We start from the raw sequence: 11,722 nt of genomic DNA on the forward strand, positions 1-11,722 counted from the left end.
TCCTTCGGCTCCCTCTTGTAGCTGTCACTGTACGCGACGGTCTATGGAAGCTCCTCGCTCGCTGATCCGCTGGCACTACACCATAATAGAGATCCCTCCAGTAGGTAATCTCCTCCCCTGCTCGCAGGACATAGGCATATCCGGCCCCTGTGTCCTCTGCTGCCTGTCTCCCAGCCCTCAGTACTGTCTCAGCCTCTGTATAGCGTTGAATGGCCTGATCCCACTCCCGCTCAGTATCTCTAAGCCTCCTCTTGAGCCTATCCCTCTCCCTCTCCAACTCCTGGATCTCATCTGCCTGTCCCTAGAAGATCTCCCTCAGCTCCATCAGCTCATCCTCCTCTACATCAGCCCCCTATGGCTCCCCCTATATGGGTGCCTGCCCCTGTGCCTGTGTCTGTACCTGCACTGGTACCTGTCCCTGTACCTATACCTGCACCTGTCTGGGACCTTATGCTGCTAGCACCTATAGCAGCAATCCACCATGACCCCTCACCACCCGAGCCTACCTCTCCTCACCACCCTCCCTCCACGGTGCAACCCTCCTCTCTCCAACTGCTCCCCTCCTCCTCCGTCGGCCTCTGCCCCCATCACCTCCACCATCATCATCATCCCCACCACTATCTCCATCTAATGGCTCTCCCGGATCCGTCAGGCGTGGGAATGGATGCTCCGCCCAGTATGCTATGTACTCGGCATCCATGTCGGCATCCTCAATCTCTGGCCACATGTCCCAGGGTAGGGGCATCATTTCTACCAGCTGTGTAACAGCCTGATCATATGATAACAAGGGTCCAAACTGTGTCTAATCTCTCACAGTCCGTGCATACATGCCTGAACCCCGTGGCATCCACTGAATCCTACCAAACTGCCTGCCAACCCTGTCCACTAGTTGCCTCTCCAGCACATAGGGCGTCCGCCCAATCAGGTACCTGCTCTGAAAGGTGTAAGGAAGCTCAATCGCATCATCTTCCCACTGCTCGCATCCCAGGTATGGTCTCCATATGACCATGTCAATGTCATCTATCACCCACCACCAATGCTCTAACCTACCAATCCGTGGCTGCGATGTGATCATGTCATATAAGTGCACAAAACAGCATCCATGACCTCTGCCTCTGAAGTGTATCGGCCTCATCACTGGCAGATGCTCATAAGCCCACACCTGCAACAATGTCACCCCGCAGCCCAATCCCACTAATCCATGATATACAAATTGGTGCAGCTCATAGTACAGGTGTGCCAGCACACATGGTCCCCAGACATATCTAGTGTGTTGTGTCACCAATGTCTCCAATGCTCCTCCCCAACCTACAGCCAACCCCCGTGTCGCCCTATCCGAACACAGGAACCCACTAATCGCTCCTCCTACCACTGCTGGCAGCGCTAGCCCTGTAGCTGTCATCGTATCCCAAGCCACATGTCCAGCCCTCATCTCTAGTCCTAGGTCATGGAACACTCGTTTCAAGGCCTCCCTATCTCCATCTCGATCGTATGGGATCAGCTCCCCATCGATCGGTATCCGTAGAATCTTGTATACATCCTCAAGGGTGACTATCATCTCCCCCATTGGCAAATGAAAAGTACATGTCTTGGAGTGCCATCTCTCCGCCAGCGCAGTCAATAGTCCCATGTTCGCCCGAAACTCAAGCACATACAAAACATGTCTCAATCCCATAGCCTCAATAGCAGCTCGCTCCTCGGCTGTTAGCTCAGGTCACAATCTTTGAGTCGATGGGAATCTCTCCCGTGATTCCAGCATAGGCAAATATTCTTGCAGTCAAGCAAATCAATCATGTCAGTCATAGTGGTATTCACTGTTCATCACAAAATGCTACTTTTTATCTAAATGCACATGGCTATCTATCCTAGTGACACTCACTGTTCATCACAAAGTGTTGCTTCTATCCTAGTGGTACTCACTGTTCATCACAAAGTGTTACTCACATTTGCACTCCCTGTTCATCACAAAGTGCTGCTCATATTTTTGTACTCCCTGTTCATCACAAAGTACTATATCTTGGTACTCCCTGTTCATCACAAAGTGCCTTGATCTATTCTAGTCTTTCCTAGAGGACCTGCTTGAGTGTATCCTCTTAGCAGTTTATCCAATCGACAACGTATGTTCATCACAGAACTGCCGATTTGACCTAGAAGACAAAAATTCACATTTTTTTTAACACAAACACGCTTACCTGACATAAACACGCTTAAAGACTGCACAGACGTGCCTGAAAAACACAGATGCGCCTGACAAAACACAGACGTGCCTATGCTCTACATAGACGTGCCTTCTTGACACAGACGTGCCTACATATCACAAATGCAGCCGCATTTGACACAGACGCGCCTGGCACAAACACAAATGCACCTTGTGAGCATGGACGCGCCTGGCACCAACGCAGATGCGCCTGGATGTTTTTGGACATTTTTTTGGATCCTATTCTAAGCACATTTATTACATTACCTAGCATGCATTAATGACAACAATAAATGCATCAAAGTACTAGGAGGTTTGGCGGTACTTACCGGCTCTTCTGCCTCTGCTGGCCTCTGGAATCGGCGAACGTGGTCGAATCTATGAATGAAGGCCATCACTGCTGACTGTTGCTGCTCTATTTTCGCTCTGTACTTTGCTCTCGTGGATGTGTAGATGACAATGAGGATGTATTTTCCCCCGTGGTCTATCTTATAGACTACCCTAGCCCTAGCTCTCGTCTCTCAAGTCAGTCTTCATTATCCCGTGACTCTGTCACTTTATCCGGTCAGTCCATTCTAGCCCGTCTTTCTTATCGAGAGATTGTCTGCGATCTTTTCAGACATTTTCATCCAATCTCTCGAGGGGGCATATCATTCCCATCTTGGGGCAACTTTGTATCAGTTCATCTTATCTTCTTTGAAACAACGCGACAAGCCGCATTGTCTCAAAGAGGGGCAAAATGTAGACACCTAAAATTGTCCAGTCTAATTAAATAAATGTTTTATTTATTTAATTATCTAAGCTTAATTCTTCTATTAATTAAATAAATCCTTATTTATTTAATTAATTCATTTATCCTCTTCTAGCCTTATTTCTCATTTAAATAAATACATTTATTTATTTAAATTATCCTTTTCCTAAATTAAATAAATATTTTATTTATTTAATTATCCCACTTCTTCTATTAATTAAAATGAATCTTTATTTATTTAATTAATTCATTAACCTATTCTACCCATGACACATGTCATTCATCTCTTAATTCATACACTACCTACCCCTTTCATTATTTTATTATTTCTTTTACCTACCCTCTAATCATAGCCGACCTCCTTTTACACCTCTCAATCGTATCCCTCCATTTCATATTGTGTCTTCTATATAAGGAGATGCTTCCCTCATTATCAAACCCTAATGAATGATCTTAATGACTTGACTACACTACGATCCTACTTACAACCACATTTCATTCTTTGTTGAGCTCTTGTGCACATAAAATCTGAGAGCAAATATATCTAGCAAGATTAATGGAGATAGGAAGAATGGAGATCCAAACCCTATTGGACATGTGATGGTATAATCTTTGTGATTTCATTTGATTTGCATTGTCTTAGGTAATCTTCATATGTTATGGTGGATCTTTGTTGTTGTTAGGCTAGGGTTTTGTGGTTGAATTCATTTAGCCTTTCAATATCGTTATTATTGTTATCCATTTTCACCATATACACTTATATATCCTATATCAAATGTCTACAATGATCTCTTTTATATATAAGAGTCATTTTACAATTTGCCAAGTCAGCTTACAAAGTTTTTCAATAATAAACAAAATATAATATAACAAAAATCCTGTCGGCCTCTATGCCGATATACTTCCTTTCTTCTGTGTCGGTGCCAGTGTCCTAAGTGATGGTGTAGAGTGTGATATGTTGATGCCAGTATAATGTCTTTGTCGGTGTCATAGGATTGTAAGGTTGTCATCAATGACAAAACCTTCAATCACATACAATGTCTCATTGGAGTGTGCATATGCCAACAATCTCCCCCTTTGGCATTGATGGCAACACTCATGAGAAATTTAAAAAATGATCCCAAAAAAAATGTGAAGTCCAAAAATGTTACCAAAAATGTGTGTGCTCCCCCTGAGCATATGATTCTCGTGATTTGAATTTTCTCATCCTACTACTCCCCCTTTGGCATCAATGACAAAGGTTGTCAAGATGTCAGTAGAGTTTGTAGTTTCAACCTTGTAACTGGGTAGTTACAATTTGAAAAAGATCTCCCAAAATCAAGTTTATACTGTCCATAAACTTTTTGCTATCCTTTATTGTTGTCTCTGTTCTCTTCACTATACCGGTGAGATGCTGCAAATGTTCTGCTGGTGTTTTCTTTCCCTGTATTAGTGCCTCAAATACTTCCTTCCATAGTGATGTTAGATAGTCCAATCTTGGACTTAGTTTTGATCTCAAGTGTTTTGCCTTATTCACTATTCTTTCTTTCTCTCTTTCCAATTTAAGTAATTATTCTTCAAAATTTGTTATCTTTTCCTCAAAAACTGATAGTTTTTCAGGTGAGTTGACAAAACTATCTGCAAGTTTATTGATCTCATCCTGTACCTTGCTCATTTTCTTGTCTATATCTACAGTCAAAAAGTTTGTTTTACAGGTATCTTTGTACAAATTTTTGTACTCTTTCAATAAATTACATAATTCCGGTAGAAGTGTGTCAAAATCTCTGTTACACTTCTTTATTTGCTCATCAAAGAATTTTTGTTTTTCAACTTCTACTTTATCCTTCAATGACTCTTCTTTTATTTTCTCAATGTTTTTTGAGATATATTTACACAGTGTATCAAGTTGTCCTAAAGAATCTTTATTGTCTATATTACAGTTGGGAGCAATTACCTTCAAAATTGGTATGGTATCATCAATTGCCTTGTAAGCTTGTGAGCTGCAGTCGGTTATTTTCTTGATAGAATCTAATAGTACCTCAGTCACATTAGTTGATTTGTAGCTTGATGATGAATCAACAATCTGAGTACTAGTGGAAGTAACCAAGCTTGTATTGACCTCTGGTAGGTTTGTTTGTGTCTGCATTTCTTTAAGCAATGGTTTTTCTACTTCACTAGTTGTCAGTGGTACTGTTTCCTTATGTACTTGTTCCTGTTGTTGTTGTTCCTGTTTCGGAGCCTTTTGCTCTGTTTGTTCCTCTGTTTATTGCATTGTCTCAGTCTGTGTCTGAATCTCTACCTTTTGCTCTTTATCTTATGTCGGTTTCTCCTATGTGTTATCAGTTTCCTCAGCTACCGGAGGCTCACTAGCCATATCAGTCTTATCAATTGTATCTTTGTCTACCACTGTTGATCTTTTGAGTATCAACATCCACAATATATAAAACTTCAAGATTAGGATTATCATCCTCTGCATCCATACTCTCAGCTACCAGTTGATTTTCTGTAGTTGTTGTTTTTACCAGTGGAGTAATTAAAGGAGGTGGGGGTAAGTTGTCTCTAACCTTGATACTAGGTGGTCCACCAACTTTACCTTTACCCTTGTCTCTATCTTTCTGATAAAATTTTATGGGTTTGGGGTTCCTGTACTCTTCTTGTTTTTCTTTCTCAACTAGGAATATGTCCCATCCATATTTTGTCTCCTCAGTCACCTCATTAATTCTTCCAACCATTAAAGCAATGTGCCGATGTGCAGTAGAAAATACTGTTTGGTTGGCCTGAGCAATTAGTTCATCAATTTCTTTGGGTGAGTTTACCGGATAAACAACAAGTAGCTTTTCAATCTTTATTTTCTTATCTAATTCTATTACTACTTGTCTTCTTGCTTCTAGTCTTTTAAATAGCTCATCTAGAATTTCATTGGCTACTTCCATCAAAAACTTCTTGTACATATCCATGTGCAATATAACACTATTTTCAACTTGCTCTTTTTTATCAGTTGTTAAGGTGTCATATATTTTCTCTATGTTCTTCAATTTACCTTCCTCTATGATTTCATTCAGCAGTATATCAAGAGGGGTCAAGTCTTTGTTTGTCCTCTTCTTCTTCTTGGATGTCAGTTTCTTCTTTGGTGTGGCCTTTCTTACCAGAGATCTCACAGCTTGTTGTTTTTGTCTTGTCCTCCTAGGTGAGGGTGTGGTTGTCGGTGAGGGATCTCTTTTCCTTACAACTCTTTTGAAATTTGCAGGCATATCACTCCCTGAAGAAGTACCTACCGATGATAGGTGAGTTTCAGGTTGTGGAGCTGCTAACTCATCCTCTGTTATATCGGTTTTCTTCAATACATCTTCTTTGATGGCTTTTGCTTGTCTGGAACCTTTCCTTACAATTGCCTCAACCTTTTTCATTCTTTTCTTTGATTGTATTTGGCTTTCAATGGTTTTTGCGCTACCAAATACTTCTTCCTTAGGTTCTCTGGGGGCTTCCAAAAGTGCTTTAGCATATGTTTCAACTATGTGATCATCTATTTCATAGCCCATCTCGGTTACCCAAACTGTCCTAGGGATGACTGCTTCCATCCAGATTTCATCTTTCTTGATGACAAAGCATATTTCATCTTTGTATTTGTCGACAATCTTTTGTGATAACCTTATTCTTTTCTTCATTTTGGCCTTTAATGCTTGAAAGAAGTCATGAATATTGTTTTCCTTGTTTTCACCCATGTTATTGAATAGTTATGTTAATTGTTTGCCTATTGGTATATCATATCCAAGTTATTTGTAGCCTATACCGAGAACCTATTTTGTTATATGTAGCATCAGACATACTAACAGATTTCCAAACCTGAAAGTTCCTTTCTTGTCCTTCTTGATCTTTCCAAGGTTGTCAATTAATTCATCTTTTAACCACTCACATACATCAATCTTTGCATTATCTGTGACCATATCATAAGCACTCTTAATGCATAAAATTGAAACTGAATTGAGTCTATTTGCATGAGTAGCTTTATATCCTAATATCATGCTGATAAATCTCACATTAATGTCTGTTACATCATTAACTCTTAGGGACCTCTTGTCGAATGTTGCACCAGTTTGGTTTGTAATTAGGTCATTGGATACCTTCTTGGTTTTATTTGGTCTTTTACCGGTGGTCGGTAACTCTATGACAACTTTCACAACTTCCTTGGTGATTTTGTGGACTGCATCTAACCAGAAAAACTCAACATGTACCCTGCTTAAGACTATTCTAATCACGTCCTTGGGAAATTCAGGAATGCTAAGGATCTTTGTAATGATCTTGTGTTCATCTTTTACATTGCCAGTTTTATCACATATCACGGTTTTAAACATGGTTTTAATTTCTTCATCTCCTAGTTCCTCAATGTTGCAGTGGATGTACATTCTGGGGTCTTCAACATAAACAACTCCCTTAGGAATTTGAGAAAAAGCACCTAAGGTATCATCTTTCTTTGCTACCTTGAGAACTAACTGAAATACGGGCCTAGGTTTTTTTATCACTTCAAAAATAGTAGGGTTTGCTATATATTCAATTGCAGAGGTGGATGCCATGATTAAATACCTTTTACCGCCTTAGGATGGATGATTGCTTGGAGTGTTTTTGCTTCTTGCTCGAAATGCCTTAGCTCGGAATCTTCACGCTCTTCGTAAGTTTGAAATCTCGATGAAATGAAATGGAGCCAAAACCTTGATTTTATAGTGTCTTTTCGCCATCTACCACATTAATTGCATGTCGGTTAAGTATTCACTTAACATTGTTTGCCGATAATAAGTAATTTCCAACTTTTTATCTCTAACCGAGGGAATAATAGCACATGTGTCAATAGATTGCCAAACCCTCAAGGAAATTTTCTTCAATTAGATGAAGAACTTCCTACCGGTGGAGCACTACTCTGTCCTTCCGGTGAAGCATCACTCTGTTCTGCCAGTGAATCATTGGTTTGTTCTACCGGTGGAGGAGTATTCCCAGTATTTAGATCAGCTTTTCTAATCCATTGTTTAGAGAATTCTTACTTAACCTCTTCAAATTTTTCTTTACCTTTCAAGCTATAACTTTTGTTGTCTATCGGTATTCCTTTACTTCTACAGAATTTAACAATATGCCCAATCTTGTTACATGCATAATAAGTTACATTATTTTTCTGAATAACTTTTCCATAACCTATGCCAGTTTGTGTTCTGCATTGATTAGATAAATGTCCAAATCTTCCACAAATATAACATCTCACATTCATTCTGCAGTTTTCAGAATTGTGACCTACTTTGTTGCATTTAGAACATTGACCAGTGGGTGTGTTGATATTCTGATAATTTCTAGATCTACATTCATTTGCTCTATGACCATACTTATTACAGTTAAAGCATTTTCCATTGAATTTATAAGCATTAGGTTGTCTTACCGGTTTGTTGTGATCCTGAGTATTTGCAGTACCGGAGCTTTCACCAACTTCAAAGCCAATTCCAAAAGTGTCACCTTTAGGTTTTTGATTCTTCAGCAAGGTGCCAAGTTCCTCTAAGCTTTTGTTGAATTTTTATTTATGTTGATTTGCAGTTTCTAATTCTTTTTCTAAGACTTCTTTTTGTCTCATCAGTTCATTTGAGTCATTCTGAGTATGCATCAGATCTGTCTTCAACATGTCATTTTCATAGCTAAGTCTTGTGTTCTCATTTGCTGCATCACTTAGTCTTCTGGTCAATTCTTCTTCATTCTTCTTCCTATCCTTAATCTCTTTGCAAAATCTCATGGTCATATCCTGCATCTCATTCTCTGTTGTCATGATCTCTCGTTTCAACTTGCTTATCATATCATTAAGTGATTCCTTTTCATCATTCTCATTTTGCAATTTTTCACAAAGTTCTCTTCTCTTATTTCTTGCAACAGCAAAATTTTCTTGAAGTGCCTGAATGATATCCTGAGCTACCTTTAAATCATCTTCTAGTTTTATATATTTTCCAATTTTTCTGCATCATAGTCTGTAAGAGCTCCTTCCAATTGCTTCATCAGATTTTCCATCTTTACCGGTGTCAAGATCTTCCTCAAGTTGTTATGCTTATAAAAATAGAGGACCAAGCTCTGATACCAATTGTTAGGAATCCCACAGATACTGAGAGTGGGGGGTGAATCAGTATCTGACCGGTGTATAGAATTTCTTAACTTAAAACATGCAGAACATAATATAACAGTGTACCAGTATGCAAGAAATAATGCAATAAATAGAATCAAGAACATCCACATGAAAAGAACAACATAACACAAGATTTCAACGAGGAAACCTAGTGTGGGAAAAACCTCGGTGGGATTTGTGACCCACAATATTCACTCACTGGCCAATAAGAGAATATTACTTGCAATAGGGGCCTGCACATGCAGGAAGGCCAACTACCTAGAGCTCACTACTCAATGGGAAGTCTCATTGACTTACAATGAGGATTATACAAATCCAATATCTTGTACTGCTTTACAATAGCATCTTCAATGCCAGATTCAGTACCGGTTCATGCTTTGTTCTTTACATATACCCCTTAACCTATATTTCGCATAATAGGTCTGCCTAATATTTTCCTTAATTCTTATATATCCTATATCAAATGTCTACAATGATCTCTTTTATATATAAGAGTCATTTTACAATTTGCCAAGTCGGCTTACAAAGTTTTTCAATAATAAACAAAATATAATATAACAAAAATCCTGTCGGCCTCTGTACCGGTATACTTCCTTTCTTCTATGTCGGTGTTGGTGTCTTGAGTGCCAGTGTAGAGTGTGATCTGCTGATGCCGGTATAATGCCTTTGCCAGTGCCATAGGATTGCAAGGTTGCCATCAATGATAAAACCTTCAATCACATACAATGTCTCATTGGAGTGTGCATATGCCAACACAATGTTCTTTGATAACCTCTCCCTCTGTCTCATAATTTACTGAAATGATTTAAAGTAACCCCATAGTTTTTCTTCTCTGTTGGTACCAAGACTGGTGATCGCTTCCTTGATCTGCATACCTATCGGTATGTCATGAGCCCAACGCTTCTTTCCAAGACTAGGTAGCTCATTCATGAAGTAAAGCATTAGACATACAATGAGATTTCCATTTCTAAAAGTTCATTTTTTAACTCCTTTGATCTTTCCAAGATTTAACATTAGCTCAGTCCTTCACCATTCACATAGATCATATTATGCATTATTCCTTAGCATATGATATGCGACATGAATGCATGAACTAGAAATAGAATTCAATCCGCTAGATTGAGTTACCTTATAACCGATTATCATACTTGCAAATTTTACATCAGTATCAGTGATTGTGCTGATCCTCATTGATCTGTGATCATGAGTTGCACCGGCGAGTTTCTCGACCTCTGAGTTGGAATTTTCTTTGCCAGGTTCTTGACTGACCTTGGGTAAGATGGTGACCGCTTGAATAGCCTCCTTAGTGATCATGTAAGGCTGATCTAGCCAGATAAACTCGTTGTGAACCCTGCTCAGAATGTATCTAATGATCTCAACCTTGAATTCCGGTATGTACAGAATACCGGTTAACCCTAGATCCTCAATTGCCTTGAATTCTGGCTTGATGGTTTTGGAGCTGCCCAGTATCACACATTGATACATTATTTTTATCTCCTTTGTGCCTAGATCCTCCAGGGTGCAATGAATGTATGCCCTTACGTCTTCAACATACATCACACCATCGGGAACCCTAGAAAATGCTCCCACAAAGTCTTCCTTCTTAGCAATCAAGGGAACCTCCTTGAATACAGGCCTCAACCTATCCTTAACCTCGACAACAGTGGGGTTTGCAATGAAAGTAGGAGCTGAAGATCCAGATGCCATTTCGAAGAATACCTGAAAGTGAACATCAGTTGGAAGATTGAGTGCTTGTTTGATAACTGCTCGAAATCCTTTAACAATGCTCTTGCACGCTCTTAATTCACCTTTACTTCACTCTAAATTATTGAATGCTCGGTGAGTGAAAATGAATCCACTTACCCTTTTTATCAGCGGATAGAATCCTAATCTTTTTTTGATAATAAACGCTTCACGAATAACCTTACCGAATGCCGGTTTCATAGTCTTGTGTTGGGTGAACCTTCATCAATGATGAACAAAAATTTCCAGATCTCCTCTAAGGTAATATGCAAGATTTCGCAATGAGTTTGCCAACCCCTAAGGCTTATGCCTCAATTATCGGTGGAATTTCCTGCCGGTGGAGGAATGCCCTGTTCTACCGGTGGAGTTATTTGTGTAGATCCATCTCCACTTGGTCCTTGAGATTTCCTAACCCATCTCTTGGTGTGATCTTGTTGTATTTCATCTACCTTCTGCTTTCCTTTTTCATTACTTTTATCATTACTAACCAGTTGAGTCTTGCTTCTGTAGTACTTAGCAATATGACCTATTTTGTTGCATGCATAACATGTAACATTGTTCTTCTGAATTGCTTTGACATATCCAGTATCATTCCTTGACCTACAATGATTAGCAAAATGTCCAAACTTTCCACATGCATGACATTTAACATTCATTCTACAGTCTTCTGACTTATGACTACACTTCTTGCAATTTGTGCATTGGCCGGGAACATAATTGTAGTTTTGATTTGCTCTATTTCTACATTGTTTAGCTATATGCCCAAATTTATTGCAAATATAATATCTACCATTGAATTTATAAGCATTAGATTTCCTTACCGGTATCCTCTGTTCTAATAAGTTTTGGACACCGATTGTTTGATTTGCAGTACTGGAGCTTTCACCTTGTACAAATCCAAGTCCTT

Source organism: Cryptomeria japonica, chromosome 5 (assembly GCF_030272615.1).
Source record: "Cryptomeria japonica chromosome 5, Sugi_1.0, whole genome shotgun sequence".
NCBI classification, from domain to species: Eukaryota; Viridiplantae; Streptophyta; class Pinopsida; order Cupressales; family Cupressaceae; genus Cryptomeria; species Cryptomeria japonica.